General features: G+C 48.8%; 1 protein-coding gene across 2 annotated transcripts in view; it reads left to right on the top strand.

Moving 5' to 3' along the window:
- The first annotated feature begins 464 nt into the window (after positions 1-464).
- Positions 465-15,822, top strand: part of TNFAIP8L2 (TNF alpha induced protein 8 like 2) — a 38,847-nt gene continuing 23,489 nt past the window's right edge. Inside the window, exon 1 of one of the 2 annotated variants that reach the window (XM_040333666.1) lies at positions 465-544. The gene's annotated coding sequence lies outside the window, so the exon portion shown is untranslated. Of the gene's footprint in view, positions 545-10,306; positions 10,400-15,822 lie in introns of those variants that run through there. The other variant, XM_040333665.1, reaches the window with a different exon arrangement.

Raw genomic sequence — 15,822 nt, forward strand, 5'->3', positions numbered from 1 at the left:
TCAGCACAGGGATGGTGGGAACCCCTCATAATGGGCACAGCAGGTGTACAGACCCAGGAACTCAGCACAGGGATGGTATGAACCCCTCATAATGGGCACAGCAGGTGTACAGACCCGAGAACTCAGCACAGGGATGGTGGGAACCTCTCATAATGGGCACAGCGGGTGTACAGACCCGGGAACTCAGCACAGGGATGGTGGGAACCCCTCATAATGGGCACAGCAGGTGTACAGACCCGGGAACTCAGCACAGGGATGGTATGAACCCCTCATAATGGGCACAGCAGGTGTACAGACCCGGGAACTCAGCACAGGGATGGTGGGCACCCCTCATAATGGGCACAGCGTTTATAAGCTGATAATAGGCGATGTGGACGTTGTACATACCGATGAGTTACTCATTCCTCTGCAATGTACTGAAAGATCTAAGGATTGTCCTCTTATCTGAATATCTCCCGCAGCTGAGTCTCCCGATGACGTGCGCGCACCGAGGACAGCGAGGCGTTTCCAGCAGCGAGGAATGAGACGCGGGTATTGATATCAGGTAAGCTGACCCTCTCATGACTTATTCACGCCTGGGCCAGCGCTGTGTGTCTGGAGGAAGTGCCGGCGACTCCTCGGGAGTGTAGGGTCGGCTCCAACGTTCTGCAGCTGCCGTTGTGTGCGCCGGGCGCGGAGGCGAACAGGTAAGGCTCGCCGAACGTACGGCGCTTCTGGTTCTATGAGGTCCCCGCGCTGTTACATATTTTAGTTTTTATTGAATATTTTGAGTCAGAAAGAGTTTACAATTTCTATTCCACCGGTGACCTCATTGGAGGGAATCTCTTTCACTTCCTGTCCCTGTGACACCTTAGTGGTCGGTTGTCACTGGGACAGGAAGGCTGCATTTGATGGGCGCTGGTGAGGTTGCAGTGATGGGCTCATTTGAACGCCCAGTAGGGGGGGGCTGGAGATGATGGCATTGGCTGCAGAATCAAAAACTTGCGTGCCAACATCATGCAAGAGGCAGTGGAAGTTTCGGCCATTTCAGTTCTATTGGTTATGGGTGGAGTGACACCCCCCCCCCCAGTGGAGTGACACCCCCCCCCCAGTGGAGTGACACCCCCCCCCCAGTGGAGTGACACCCCCCCCAGTGGAGTGACACCCCCCCCCCCAGTGGAGTGACACCCCCCCCCCCCAGTGGAGTGACACCCCCCCCCCAGTGGAGTGACACCCCCCCCAGTGGAGTGACACCCCCCCCAGTGGAGTGACATCCCCCCCCCAGTGGAGTGACACCCCCCCCCAGTGGAGTGACACCCCCCCCCCAGTGGAGTGACCCCCCCCCCCCAGTGGAGTGACACCCCCCCCCCAGTGGAGTGACACCCCCCCCCCAGTGGAGTGACACCCCCCCCCCCAGGGGAGTGACCCCCCCCCCCCCCAGTGGAGTGACACCCCCCCCCCCCCAGTGGAGTGACACCCCCCCCCCCCAGTGGAGTGACACCCCCCCCCCCCAGTGGAGTGACATCCCCCCCCCAGTGGAGTGACATCCCCCCCCCAGTGGAGTGACACCCCCCTCGATACCTCCAAGTCAAAGTGTCCGAAAGGTTGATGACCCCCGAAATTCAGACGTAGCGGAGAGTCAGACTGATGAGGGGCCCTATGACTCTGCGTCGGTCCCTGCGAGGAACGGGGCGCACCTGTCTGAGCGCACGGAGCAGCACTCCGAGGGGGTTAACACTTCCTAACGATGTAAAAAAAAAAAAACATTTACACGCTCGGTAATTGATTTGGTGTATGTGATACTTAGTAATTGGTTTGGGGAAATCGGATTATCGCGGCTTGCAGAATTTTCACCTAATTAGGCGGTTTGGAAAGTAATTTCCAGAACTAGCCGACTGTAAAATCCCGTAACGCTTAAAGGGTAAGTACGCTTTATAAATAAAGTGCACTTATCCCCTCGTGTCTCCTGATCCAACCTACCCTCCCTCTCTCCACAGACGTGTACTTACCTCCATTTGGTGGCTGGGATTCCTCAGTTTTGTTTACATACTTGTTTACAAGTTTTCACTGCCCTGCGCGTTACGTCCACATAGACGTCCATGGGGGTCATCTACAGTTGGCTGTTGGTCTATGGAAGTTAGGACCACAGAACTCCTCCCCCTGATGTTATGGAGAAGAGGAGAGAGGAATCAGTTATGTAGTCTTGTATGTGACAACGCTGCTTCTCCTTAGATACAGTACTAGACATGTGCAATTTGTTTAGTTCCAAATTGTTTTTTTTAACAAATTTTGACAAATTTGTTAATTCCGAAATTTTAAAATTTATGAATTTTTCGGATTTCCAAAATTTTTAATTTCAGAATTTTCGAATTTCGAAAATTCCGAAATTTTTAATTTCAGAATTTTCGAATTTCGAAAATTTCAGAATTTTGGAGATTCGGAAAATCGAATTCGAAAATTGGAAATTTTGAAAATTCAGAATTCGGAAATTTTCGAAATTTAGACAGTTTAGAAGTTCGGAAGTTTAGACGTTCGGAAGTTTAGACGTTCAGACGTTTAGACGTTCGGACGTTTAGACATTCGGGAGTTTAGACATTCGGGAGTTTAGAAATTCGGGAGTTTAGAAATTCGGGAGTTTAGAAATTCGGGAGTTTAGAAATTCGGGAGTTTAGAAATTCGGAAGTTTAGAAATTCGGAAGTTTAGAAATTCGGAAGTTTAGAAATTCGGAAGTTTAGAAATTCGGAAGTTTAGAAATTCGGAAGTTTAGAAATTCGGAAGTTTAGAAATTCGGAAGTTTAGAAATTCGGAAGTTTAGAAATTCGGAAGTTTAGAAATTCGGAAGTTTAGAAATTCGGAAGTTTAGAAATTCGGAAGTTTAGAAATTCGGAAGTTTAGAAATTCGGAAGTTTAGAAATTCGGAAGTTTAGAAATTCGGAAGTTTAGAAATTCGGAAGTTTAGAAATTCGGAAGTTTAGAAATTCGGAAGTTTAGAAATTCGGAAGTTTAGAAATTCGGAAGTTTAGAAATTCGGAAGTTCGAAAATTTTCGAATTCTGAATTTTCACATTTTCGAAATTCTGAATTTCCGAAAAGCAAAAAAAAACGAAAATGATCACATTTTTCGGCAGTGCCCATGTCTATACAGTATAGCGAACGTTGTCACTCTAGGACAGGAAGTCTGTTATTGGCAGGATCACCACCAGGTGTTACGGCCACATAGACTTCTATGGGGTCGTCTCCAGTTGGCTGTTGGTCTATGGAAGTTAGGACCACAGAACTCCTCCCCCCTGATGTTATGGAGAAGAGGAGAGAGGAAGCAGTTATGTAGTCATGTATGTGACAACGCTGCTCCTCCTTAGATACAGTACAGCGAGCGTTGTCACTCTAGGACAGGAAGTCTGTTATTGGCAGGATCACCGCCAGGTGTTACGGCCAATTGGACTTCCATCATTTCCAGTTGTCTTTGGTCTCGGGACACGGCCCTATAGAAGTCTATGGAAGTTAGAACCACAGAACGCTTTATAAATAAAGTGCACTTATCCCCTCGTGTGTCCTGATACAACCTACCCTCCCTCTCCACAGACGTATACTTACCTCCATTTGGTGGCTGGGATTCCTCAGTTTTGTTTACATACTTGTTTACAAGTTTTCACTGCCCTGCGCGTTACGTCCACATAGACGTCCATGGGGTCATCTCCAGTTGGCTGTTGGTCTATGGAAGTTAGGACCACAGAACGCTTTATAAATAAAGTGCACTTATCCCCTCGTGTCTCCTGATCCAACCTACCCTCCCTCTCTCCACAGACGTGTACTTACCTCCATTTGGTGGCTGGGATTCCTCCGTTTTGTTTACATACTTGTTTACAAGTTCTCACCGCCCTGCGCGTTACGTCCACATAGACGTCCATGGGGGTCATCTCCAGTTGGCTGTTGGTCTATGGAAGTTAGGACCACAGAACTCCTCCCCCTGATGTTATGGAGAAGAGGAGAGAGGAAGCAGTTATGTAGTCATGTATGTGACCCTCCTCCCTCTCCACAGACATATACTTGCCTCCATTTGGTGGCTGGGATTCCTCAGTTTTGTTTACATACTTGTTTACAAGTTCTCACCGCCCTGCGCGTTACGTCCACATAGACGTCCATGGGGTCATCTCCAGTTGGCTGTTGGTCTATGGAAGTTGGGACCACAGAACTCCTCCCCCTGATGTTATGGAGAAGAGGGGAGAGGAAGCAGTTATGTAGTCATGTATGTGACAACGCTGCTTCTCCTCACATACAGTACTAGACATGTGCAATTTGTTTAGTTCCAAATTCTTTTTTTTAACTAATTTTGACAAATTTTGTTAATTCCGAAATTTAAAAATTTCAGAATTTTCCGGATTTCCGAAATTTTGAATTTCAGAATTTTCGAATTTCGAAAATTTCAGAATTTTGGAGATTCGGAAATGTGAAAATCGAATTCGAAAATCGGAAATTTTGGAACTTCAGAATTCGGAAATTTTCGAAATTTAGACAAATTCGGAAGTTTAGAAATTCGGAAGTTTAGAAATTCGGAAATTTAGACAAATTCGGAAGTTTAGAAATTCGGAAATTTAGACAAATTCGGAAGTTTAGAAATTCGGAAGTTTAGAAATTCGGAAGTTTAGAAATTCGGAAGTTTAGAAATTCGGAAGTTTAGAAATTCGGAAGTTTAGAAATTCGGAAGTTTAGAAATTCGGAAGTTTAGAAATTCGGAAGTTTAGAAATTCGGAAGTTTAGAAATTCGGAAGTTTAGAAATTCGGAAGTTTAGAAATTCGGAAGTTCGAAAATTTTCGAATTCTGAATTTTCACATTTTTCGAATTTCCGAAATTTCGAAAAGCAAAAAAAACGAAAATGATCACATTTTACGGCAGTGCCCATGTCTATACAGTACAGCGAACATTGTCACTCTAGGACAGGAAGTCTGTTATTGGCAGGATCACCACCAGGTGTTACGGCCACATAGACTTCTATGGGGTCATCTCCAGTTGGCTGTTGGTCTATGGAAGTTAGGACCACAGAACTCCTCCCCCTGATGTTATGGAGAAGAGGAGAGAGGAAGCAGTTATGTAGTCCTGTATGTGGCAACGCTGCTCCTCCTTAGATACAGTATAGCGAGCGTTGTCACTCTAGGACAGGAAGTCTGTTATTGGCAGGATCACCACCAGGTGTTACAGCCAATTGGACTTCCATCATCTCCAGTTGTCTTTGGTCTCGGGACACAGCCCTATAGAAGTCTATGGAAGTTAGAACCACAGAACGCTTTATAAATAAAGTGCACTTATCCCCTTGTGTCTCCTGATCCAACCTACCCTCCCTCTCTCCACAGACGTGTACTTACCTCCATTTGGTGGCTGGGATTCAGTTTTGTTTACATACTTGTTTACAAGTTCTCTCCGCCCTGCGCGTTACGTCCACATAGATGTCCATGGGGTCATCTCCAGTTGGCTGTTGGTCTATGGAAGTTAGGACCACAGAACTCCTCCCCCTGATGTTATGGAGAAGAGGAGAGAGAGGAAGCAGTTATGTAGTCATGTATGTGACCCTCCTCCCTCTCTCCACAGACGTATACTTACCTCCATTTGGTGGCTGGGATTCAGTTTTGTTTACATACTTGTTTACAAGTTCTCTCCGCCCTGCGCGTTACGTCCACATAGATGTCCATGGGGTCATCTCCAGTTGGCTGTTGGTCTATGGAAGTTAGGACCACAGAACTCCTCCCCCTGATGTTATGGAGAAGAGGAGAGAGAGGAAGCAGTTATGTAGTCATGTATGTGACCCTCCTCCCTCTCCACAGACGTATACTTACCTCCATTTGGTGGCTGGGATTCAGTTTTGTTTACATACTTGTTTACAAGTTTTCACCGCCCTGCGCGTTACGTCCACATAGACGTCCATGGGGTCATCTCCCAGTTAGCTGTTGGTCTATGGAAGTTAGGACCACAGAACTCCTCCCCCTGATGTTATGGAGAAGAGGAGAGAGGAAGCAGTTATGCAGTCCTGTATGTGACGACGCTGCTCCTCCCCGGATACAGTACAGCGAACGTTGTCACTCTCTCTAGGACAGGAAGTCTGTTATTGGCAGGATCACCAGATGGGAACAAAGAAAAAAAAACGAAAAAAAGAAAACGAATGCTGCTTTTTTTTTTTTTTATTATGGGCAGTGCTAAAATACAGCATTCTGGCCACTAGATGGAGCTGAGGAGCATAGGAAATAGGTCTTTGTAACAAGAGATACAATGTAATAATCCTAGAGAACGCTAGAGGGAAACTGCAAAAAAATCTAAGGCTAGGTTCACGCCTTGAAACGCGTTGTATTTTTAGTAGACGTGGGGCGGTGCCTTCAATTGTTAATGGTGCCCCCCCCTGTGCATTTACTAACACACTAGTTTTTCACACGTGCTGCGGCACCATGTGTCGGGATTGTGCGCAAAATCGCACAGAAGCGCGATGTCCTTTAGCAGACGTCCTTTAACTGTTAATGGCACCCCCCAATGCATCCACTAACGCGCATTTTCACACACGCTGGGGCACCATGCGTTTTGTTTTTGTTTTTTTGCGCTTAGGGCAGCCCATTAAACTGAATGGGCGTTTCCATGCAGGAAACGCATAGAGACGCGCGCGCACGCTCTGTCGCACCCGTCTACGCTTTCCATTTTTGCGTCGTGCGGAGTCTGCGTTGGTATCCGTGGATCGCCGCTGTTACCGCCCCCCCCCCCAAATGTGAATGAGCCCCACTGTGATTTTATGGCACGCTCGCTAGCATGGCGGGTTTTCTACGCAGCAGTCGGATGTGTCTCCTTCTCGGCCTTGGAAATTGCTCGCCGTCGTCTGATTCGCGCTCGGCAACCGCAAGGCCGATGGCGACATTTCCTGTGTCTGTATCGAGTTTGAGGATATTTCACAAGACGGGGGGAGGGGGGGCAGAGAAACGAACCGAGCTGGGAAAACGTGACTCCGCCCACAATGGGAACCTTCCATTCTGATTGGAGTTTGTCGGACAGCTTGCGTTTTTATCAGCCATCCATTTAAACTCGCTCGTTCTTCCGCATCTTCCTCGCTTACCGATGACTCTTCTGTATGAAGGAAGGATCCTTCTTTTTTTTTTCTTTTTTTTTGGTATAGGAAAGGATTCTTTACTGTTAAGCAGTAAAAATGCCAAACTCCATACCCAACACTGGGGGGGAAGGGGGGAGTCAAGACAAAGTCTGTTTGAGGCTTGTCAATCAGCACAGCAAAACTTCCACATGCCTGCTTCCCTCACCTCTACATTTAAGCATTGATTATAGCAGAAGGATTCTTTACAGTTCAGCTGTACCATTTCCTAAAAAAGACTGAAAACTTTTCTTCAAGCTCATAGTAGCCATAGGTATAATAAAAGACTGTATGTGAATATTTTAAATCTAAGGAACTGATCTGGCTAAGGCTAATCTTGTCATTGGTATAGGAAGGTATTCTTTACGGTTAAGCTGTGCACGGTTTGAAAAAAAGAGTGAAAACTCCTCTTACAAATCCTGGTAGCTCTACTAAAGAAAAGTTTGAGAATATTTATATCCACTGATCCGGATACTATAGATCAGCTATGTATGGAGAAAGGATGATTTTATCTGGTTTATGAAAGGATTCTTTACTGTTAAGCCATGAAATCTCCAAATCGATACCATCATTGGGGGCCAGGGGAAAAGCTTGCCAACCAGTGTAGAAAATCTTCAACATGTCTGTTTCCCCCAATAATTCTTTACGGTTAAGCTGTGCCATGATAGGCCACATTCAACGGCAAACCAAACGGGGCAACTTTTTTTACATCCCATAGTAGCCATTGGTATCATAAAGGATGGTACTTGGATCTAGAGAAATGCTTTTGTGGGGGAGGGGGACCTGAGCATTGTTGGGGGGGGCCCTGTGCATTGTTGGGGGGGGCCTGAGCATTGTGGGTGGGGCCCTGTGCATTGTGGGTGGGGGGCTGTGCATTGTGGGGGGGGCTGTGCATTGTAGGGGGGGACCTGAGCATTGTAGGGGGGGGACCTGAGCATTGTAGGGGGGGGACCTGAGCATTGTAGGGGGGCCCTGAGCATTGTGGAGGGGGGGGCCTGAGCATTGTGGAGGGGGGGCCCTGAGCATTGTGGAGGGGGGGCCCCTGTGCATTGTGGAGGGGGGGCTCCTGTGCATTGTGGAGGGGGGGCTGTGCATTGTGGGGGGGGGCCTGTGCATTGTGGGGGGCCTGTGCATTGTGGTGGGAGCCCCTGTGCATTGTGGTGGGGGGTCTGTGCATTGTGGTGGGGGGTCTGTGCATTGTGGTGGGGGGTCTGTGCATTGTGGGGGGGGCCTGTGCATTGTGGGGGGGGGGCCTGTGCATTGTGGGGGGAGGCCTGTGCATTGTGGGGGAGGCCTGTGCATTGTGGGGGGAGGCATAAGCATTGTGGGGGGAGGCATAAGCATTGTGGGGGGAGGCATAAGCATTGTGGGGGGGGGCTGTGCATTGTGGGAGGCATGTGCATTGTGGGGGGGCATGAGCATTGTGGGGGCCTGTGCATTGTGGGGGGGGGCTTGAGCATTGTGGGGGGGGGCTGTGCATTGTGGGGGGCTGTGCATTGGGGGGGGGCTGTGCATTGTGGGGGAGGCATGAGCATTGTGGGGGGGGCCTGTGCATTGTGGGGGGGGGGGCCCTTGAGCATTGTGGGGGGGGCCTGTGCATTGTGGGGGGGGCCTGTGCATTGTGGGGGGAGGCATGAGCATTGTGGGGGGCTGTGCATTGTGGGGGAGGCATGTGCATTGTGGGGGGGGCATGAGCATTGTGGGGGCCTGTGCATTGTGGGGGGGGGGGGCTTGAGCATTGTGGGGGGAGGCATAAGCATTGTGGGGGGGCTGTGCATTGTGGGGGGAGGCATGAGCATTGTGGGGGGCTGTGCATTGTGGGGGAGGCATGAGCATTGTGGGGGGGGGGGCTGTGCATTGTGGGGGCTGTGCATTGTGGGGGGAGGCATGAGCATTGTGGGGGGGGCTGTGCATTGTGGGGGGGGGGGCCTGTGCATTGTGGGGGGGCCCTGAGCATTGTGGGGGGGCCCTGAGCATTGTGGGGGGGGGACCTTGAGCATTGTGGGGGGGGGCCTGTGCATTGTGGTGGGGGCCTGTGCATTGTGGTGGGGGCCCTGTGCATTGTGGGGGAGAGGCATGAGCATTGTGGGGGGGCTTGAGCATTGTGGGGGGGGGCCATGTGCATTGTGTCGGGGGCCTGAGCATTGTGGGAGGTTCCCTGTGCATTGTGGTGGGGGCCCTGTGCATTGTGGTGGGGGCCCTGTGCATTGTGGTGGGGGGGCCCTGCATTTTGGTGGGGGCCCTGTGCATTGTGGGGGGGCCCTGTGCATTGTGGTGGGGCCCTGAGCATTGTGGGGGGAGGCATGAGCATTGTGGGGGGGGCCTGTGCATTGTGGGGGGGGCTTGAGCATTGTGGGGGGGGGGACCTGTGCATTGTGGGGGGGGCTGTGCATTGTGGGGGGGGCTGTGCATTGTGGGGGGGGCCTGAGCATTGTGGGGGGGGGCTGTGCATTGTGGGGGGGAGGCATGAGCATTGTGGTGGGGGCCTGAGCATTGTGGGGGGCCCTGTGCATTGTGGGGGGGGCCTGTGCATTGTGGGGGGGCCCTGTGCATTATGGGGGGGAGGCATTAGCATTGTGGGGGGGGCCTGTGCATTGTGGGGGGGGTCTGATCATTGTGGTGGGGGGCCCTGTGCATTGTGGGGGGGCCCTGAGCATTGTGGGGGGGCCTGTGCATTGTGGGGGGGGACCTGTGCATTGTGGTGGGGGGGACCTGAGCATTGTGGGGGGGGGCCCTGTGCATTGTGGGGGGGGCCCTGTGCATTGTGGGGGGGCCCTGTGCATTGTGGGGGGGCCCTGTGCATTGTGGGGGGGCCCTGTGCATTGTGGGGGGGGCCATGTGCATTGTGGTGGGGGCCTGTGCATTGTGGTGGGGGCCTGAGCATTGTGGGGGGGCCCTGTGCATTGTGGGGGGGGGCGCCTTTGACTTTTAAAAGGATGAACTTGATGGCCATGGTCTTTATACAAAGCCAGTTGACAAGGAGCTCAGCAGAGGGTTCAGGTTTCCGCATGGCGGAGACCTATGCGCCCCGCAGCGTCCCCCGTCCCGCATCCCCCGTCCGCCCAGGTAGGTCGATCTTCTTTTCTTCTTTCTTTCTCTTGGTGACAAGCGAGCTCAGGTTCTCCGTCTCATAAGACTGTGCAGCCCTCCCCCCCCCCCCTCCCTCCTGGCCGGTGGGGGCGGGACGGGTTTCAAGTTCCTCAAGGAAGTGCCTGAAAACTTATCAGAGAAGTTTGTGCTTCTGTCACAGGCGGGAGTCCATCTGCGAGAAGAAGGTGCCGAGAGACCGGACAGGAGAACCACAAGTAAGTTGGGGGGGGGGTGCACGGAAAATGGAAACCGGGGGGGGGGGCTCCAGATGCTTCGGGGCTTGATGCGCTAAGCTGACACCTCTCTTTGTTTCACGGGCGAGTCGAAGCGAGCGGCTCCCTCTTCTCTTTCCACCCAACCGGACGGCCGGGCGCTGATCTACTCAATTGTTTTTGCGAAACAACTTTTTGGATTATATTTTTATTTTATGTTTTGCATTCTTTTCTTTTTTTTTTTTTTTGCTTCAGAAGTAACACAATGAGAGCCGGTCTGACGGCTGGGAGATTCTCTTTGGTGGCTGGGACCGCAGATCGGGGAGGGTGACAGATAGATCGGGGCAATCTCTGACTTCCGAGGGGGGGTTCTGGGTCACACACACCTTGGGGGCTCATCAGTGTTAGTATGGGGCGGGCAGAGCTTCACCTCGTGTCTGAGGAGCGTGGCGGAGGAGGGTTTTGGATTATTTTTTCAAGACAAGATTTTATGAGATGCATAAGAGATTCATTGGATATAAGGTTCATAAGAGATACGTAAGACATATACGAGGGTTCTTCAAAAAGTTTCTGTATATGTCCTATGTATCTCTTATGAATCTTATATCTATATCTTATGAATCTCTTAGGTACCTCTCATGAGTTGCCTATGAATCTCCTATGTGTCCCTCATATGAGGGGTCTTCAAAAAGTTTCCGCACCTTTTTATATTTAATAGGGTTCGGAAGTGCAGAAACTTTTTGAAGAACCCCCATATATGTCCTATGTATCTCTTATTAATCTCTTAAGAATCTCCTAGGTACCTCTCACGAGTTACCTATGAATCTCGAATGTGTCCCTTATACGAGGGGTCTTCAAAAAGTTTCCACACCTTTTTATATTAGAGTTCGGAAGTGCAGAAACTTTTTGAAGACCCCTCATATAAAGGGACCCATGGGAGATTCATATGAGATACATATGTAACTCGTAAGAGATTCATAAGATATAGATATAAGATCCATAAGAGATGCATAGGACATATATGAGGGTTCTTCAAAAAGTTTCTACATTTAGAACTCTATTAAATATAAAAAGGTGCTGAAACTTTTTGAAGAACCTCTCGTATAAGGGACACCTAGGAGATTCATAGGTAACTCATGAAAGGTACCTAAGAGATTCATAAGATATAGATATAAGATTCATAAGATACTTATGAGGGTTCTTCAAAAAGTTTCTACACTTCCAAACTCTAATAATTATAAAGAAATGCAGAAGCTTTTGAAGACCCCTCATATAAGGGACCCATGGGAGATTCATATGAGATACATATGTAAGTCATAAGAGATTCATAAGATGTAGATATAAGATACATAGGACATATACGAGGGTTCTTCAAAACGTTTCTACATTTCGAACTCTATTAAATATAAAAAGGTGCAGAAATTTTTTGAAGACCCCTCGTATAAGGGACACATGGGAGATTCATAGGTAACTCATGAGAGATACCTAGGAGATTCTTAAGAGATTCATAAGAGATACATGGAATATATATGAGGGTTCTTCAAAAAGTTTCTGCACTTCGAACTCTATTAAATAATAAATAATATTTAATATTAATATTTAAAAAGGTGCGATAACTTTTTGAAGACCCCTCGTATAAGGGACACATAGGTACCTCTCACGAGTTACCTATGAATCTCCTATGTGTCCCTTATATGAGGGGTCTTCAAAAAGTTATCGCACCTTTTTAAATATTAATATTAAATATTATTTATTATTTAATAGAGTTCGAAGTGCAGAAACTTTTTGAAGAACCCTCGTATAAGGGACACATAGGAGATTTATAGGTAACTCGTGAGAGGTACCTAAGAGATTCATAAGATATAGATATAAGATACATAAGAGATTCATAAGATATAGATATAAGATCCATAAGAGATACAAAGGACATATATGAGGGGTCTTCAAAAAGTTTCTACACTTCCAAACTCTAATTAATATAAAGAAGTGCAGAAGCTTTTGAAGACCCCTCATATAAGGGACCCATGGGAAATTCATATGAGATACATAGGTAACTCATAAGAGATTCATAAGATATAGATATAAGATTCATAAGACGTATATGAGGGTTCTTCAAAAAGTTTCTGCACTTCGAACTCTATTAAATATAAAAAGGTGCAGAAACTTTTTGAAGAACCCCTCGTATAAGGGACACCTAGGAGATTCATAGGTAACATAGGTTGGTTGGGGGAGGTTCCTTGGTAGTTGGGGGAGGTCCCTTGGTAGTTGGGGGAGGTTCCTTGGTAGTTGGGGGAGGTTCCTTGGTAGTTGGGGGAGGTCCCTTGTTGGGAAGCACAGAGGTCAGACGTTTCTTGTAGTTGGTGATCAGGTCTCCACACATCTCAGGAGGGATTTTCTTTTCTTTACAGATCTTCTCTAAATCCTTAGGGTCTCTTGGCAACTCAAAGTTTCAGCTCCCTCCATACATTTTCTATAGGATTAAGGTCTGGAGACTGGCTAGGCCACTCCATGACCCTGATGTGCTTCTTCTTGAGCCACAACTTTGTTGCCTTGGCAGTATGTTTTGGGTCATTGTCATGCTGGAAATCCCATCCATGACCTAACAAAATCCCCAAATCCCAACAAAATCCCACCTCCGAGGGGCCCCATATATTGTAAAATGTTGAATGAGAACCTTCTTCCCTCAGCCAGAACACTGAAGATGGGTCATAGACGGGTCTTCCAGCATGACGATGACCCAAAACATACCGCCCAAGGCAACAAAGTTGTGGCTAAAAAAGAAGCACATTAAAGCGGGAGTTCACCCATTTAAAAAAAAAAAAAAATCTCCCCTTAGCTTCCTGCTCGTTCGGTCTAGGGGAATCGGCTATTTATATTAAAATAGGTGCAGTACTTACCCGTTTTCGAGCTGCATCTTCTTCCGTCGCTTCTGGGTATGGGTCTTCGGGAGCGGGCGTTCCTTCTTGAGTGACAGCCTTCCGAGAGGCTTCCGACGGTCGCATCCATCGCGTCACTCGTAGCCGAAAGAAGCCGAACGTCGGTGCGGCTCTATACTGCGCCTGCTCACCGACGTTCGGCTTCTTTCGGAAAATCGTGACGCGATGGATGCGACCGTCGGAAGCCTCTCGGAAACCTGTCAATCAAGAAGGACCGCCCATTCCCGAAGCCCATACCCGGAAGCGACGGAGAGGATGCGTCTCGTAAACGGGTAAGTACTGCACATATTTTAAAATAAATTGCCGATTCCCCTAGTAATAACGAGCAGGAAGCGAAGGGGGAAAAGTGCCCTCTAAGGGTGAACCCCCGCTTTAAGGTCATGGAGTGGCCTAGCCAATATCCAGACCTTAATCCTATAGAAAAGTTATGGAGGGAGCTGAAACTTCGAGTTGCCAAGAAACCTTAAGTAATTCGGTGTGGCTGCAGAAGCACATTAAGGTCATGAATTGGCCTAGCCAGTCTCCAGACCTCAATCCTATAGAAAATGTATGGAGGGAGGCAGTATATGTATTTAGAAGCCATGCCACTGCTACTGACCAACCCCCGGGATTGAGCTGTAACGGAAAACGCCTTCTCGAAGAATGTGACTGTCCCTGCTCATGTGGCCCCCTACTGGCCATGGGGCCCTCGGTCGGTGCCCAAGTGCCCTAATGGTCAGTCCACCCCTGATATGGGTGAATTATCCGCTCGTCCCCTAACGTTAGCTGGGATTTTGTTGGGTCGGATTGAGTTGTATTCGGCCGGTTGTAGTCTTTCTCCTAAACCAGCGTTTCCAGTCCTCAAGGCGCCCCCAACAGGTCATGTTTCCAGGTTTTCCGTTATTTTGCACAGGTGACTTTATCAGTTTCACTGCCTTGGTAATTACCACAGCCGTTTTCATCTGAGGGAAATCCTGAAAACATGACCTGTTGGGGGCGCCTTGAGGACACTGTCCTTAACAGAAATGGTTTATAAAATCCTGGAGTGTCCCTCTCTTTCCAAAGATCCCCCCGCTCCCCGGCTTCCGCGTTTCATTGACTGGCTTAGGGCATGCGGATCAGGAGCTGTGACTTCACTGGCTGCATGCTTGCTTCAAGTCAGTGGTTGGGGAAAGCGCTGAAGTTGGAGGTAGTCTGGCACAGGAGGTCAGTGATGGCAGGTTGGTACTGATAGGTTTTGCATTGTGGCCTTGCACACGAGCCTGCGCAATTGTCAGTTAAAGTGACGCAGTGCCGAATCGCAAAAACTGTCCGGGTCCTTTACCTGCATAATGGTCCGGGTCTTAAGTGGTTAATATGTAGAAGAATACGTATCGGACGAGTGACAAAGCGATTTTAATAATTTTTTTTTTTTCGTTTCATCCCCCCGAGGAAAGCCCCCCGGCTCTCCCTTCATTCCTCCGGTCGTGTGCGGACACGCGCGCAGGAATCTTTGAATTTCGCTTTCCCGCAGAGAGAAAAAAAAAAGTCGCCTCTCCCAGAATTCTCCGAGTTCCAAACACATCAGAGTCACTTGAAGGCACCAACGGATTCGAATTTCCCTGAAGATAAGATTATAGTCCACCCCGCGCTGCCCCTCCCCCCCCCCCCCCCGCCGGATAACTCGGTGAACCTGATCGGGGCAAAGGGCGAAAACCGTCACAGCCGACCTTTACCCGGTCCGAGGATCTGAGAGCCTCAGCTGCTACCAAGAGATCCCCCTTCTCCATGAAAGGTTTGTTTTTTGGATACAGTGAGGAAGAATCTGAGCCCTGTCATTGTATGTTTAGCTGTCTGCATCCCATTGGGGACGTTCCCTTCACTTCCTGTCCAGGTGACGCAACAGGAAGTTGAGACGAGATCTCTACAAAGGGAATATCGCCTCTTGGAAAGTTGTCACCAATGTCCCCACTGGAAGATTTACCCTCCTATTCTATTTCGTTGACAACATTTTTTTTAATACCATTTCCTTTACCATGTCTACAGTCTCTGACCATCTCCTGTATCATGTCTGCAGTCTCTGACCATCTCCTGTAGTATGTCTGCAGTCTCTGACCATCTCCTGTATCATGTCTGCACTCTCTGACCATCTCCTGTATCATGTCTGCAGTCTCTGACCATCTCCTGTAGTATGTCTGCAGTCTCTGACCATCTCCTGTAGTATGTCTGCAGTCTCTGACCATCTCCTGTATCATGTCTGCAGTCTCTGACCATCTCCTGTACTATGTCTGCAGTCTCTGACCATCTCCTGTATCATGTCTGCAGTCTCTGACCATCTCCTGTATCATGTCTGCAGTCTCTGACCATCTCCTGTAGCAACTCTGCAGTCTCTGACCATCTCCTGTATCATGTCTGCAGTCTCTGACCATCTCCTGTAGCAACTCTGCAGTCTCTGACCATCTCCTGTAGAATGTCTGCAGTCTCTGACCATCTCCTGTAGTATGTCCTCAGTCTCTGACCATCTCCTGTAGT

The sequence above is a fragment of the Rana temporaria genome, chromosome 13, assembly GCF_905171775.1.
Source record: "Rana temporaria chromosome 13, aRanTem1.1, whole genome shotgun sequence".
NCBI classification, from domain to species: domain Eukaryota; kingdom Metazoa; phylum Chordata; class Amphibia; order Anura; family Ranidae; genus Rana; species Rana temporaria.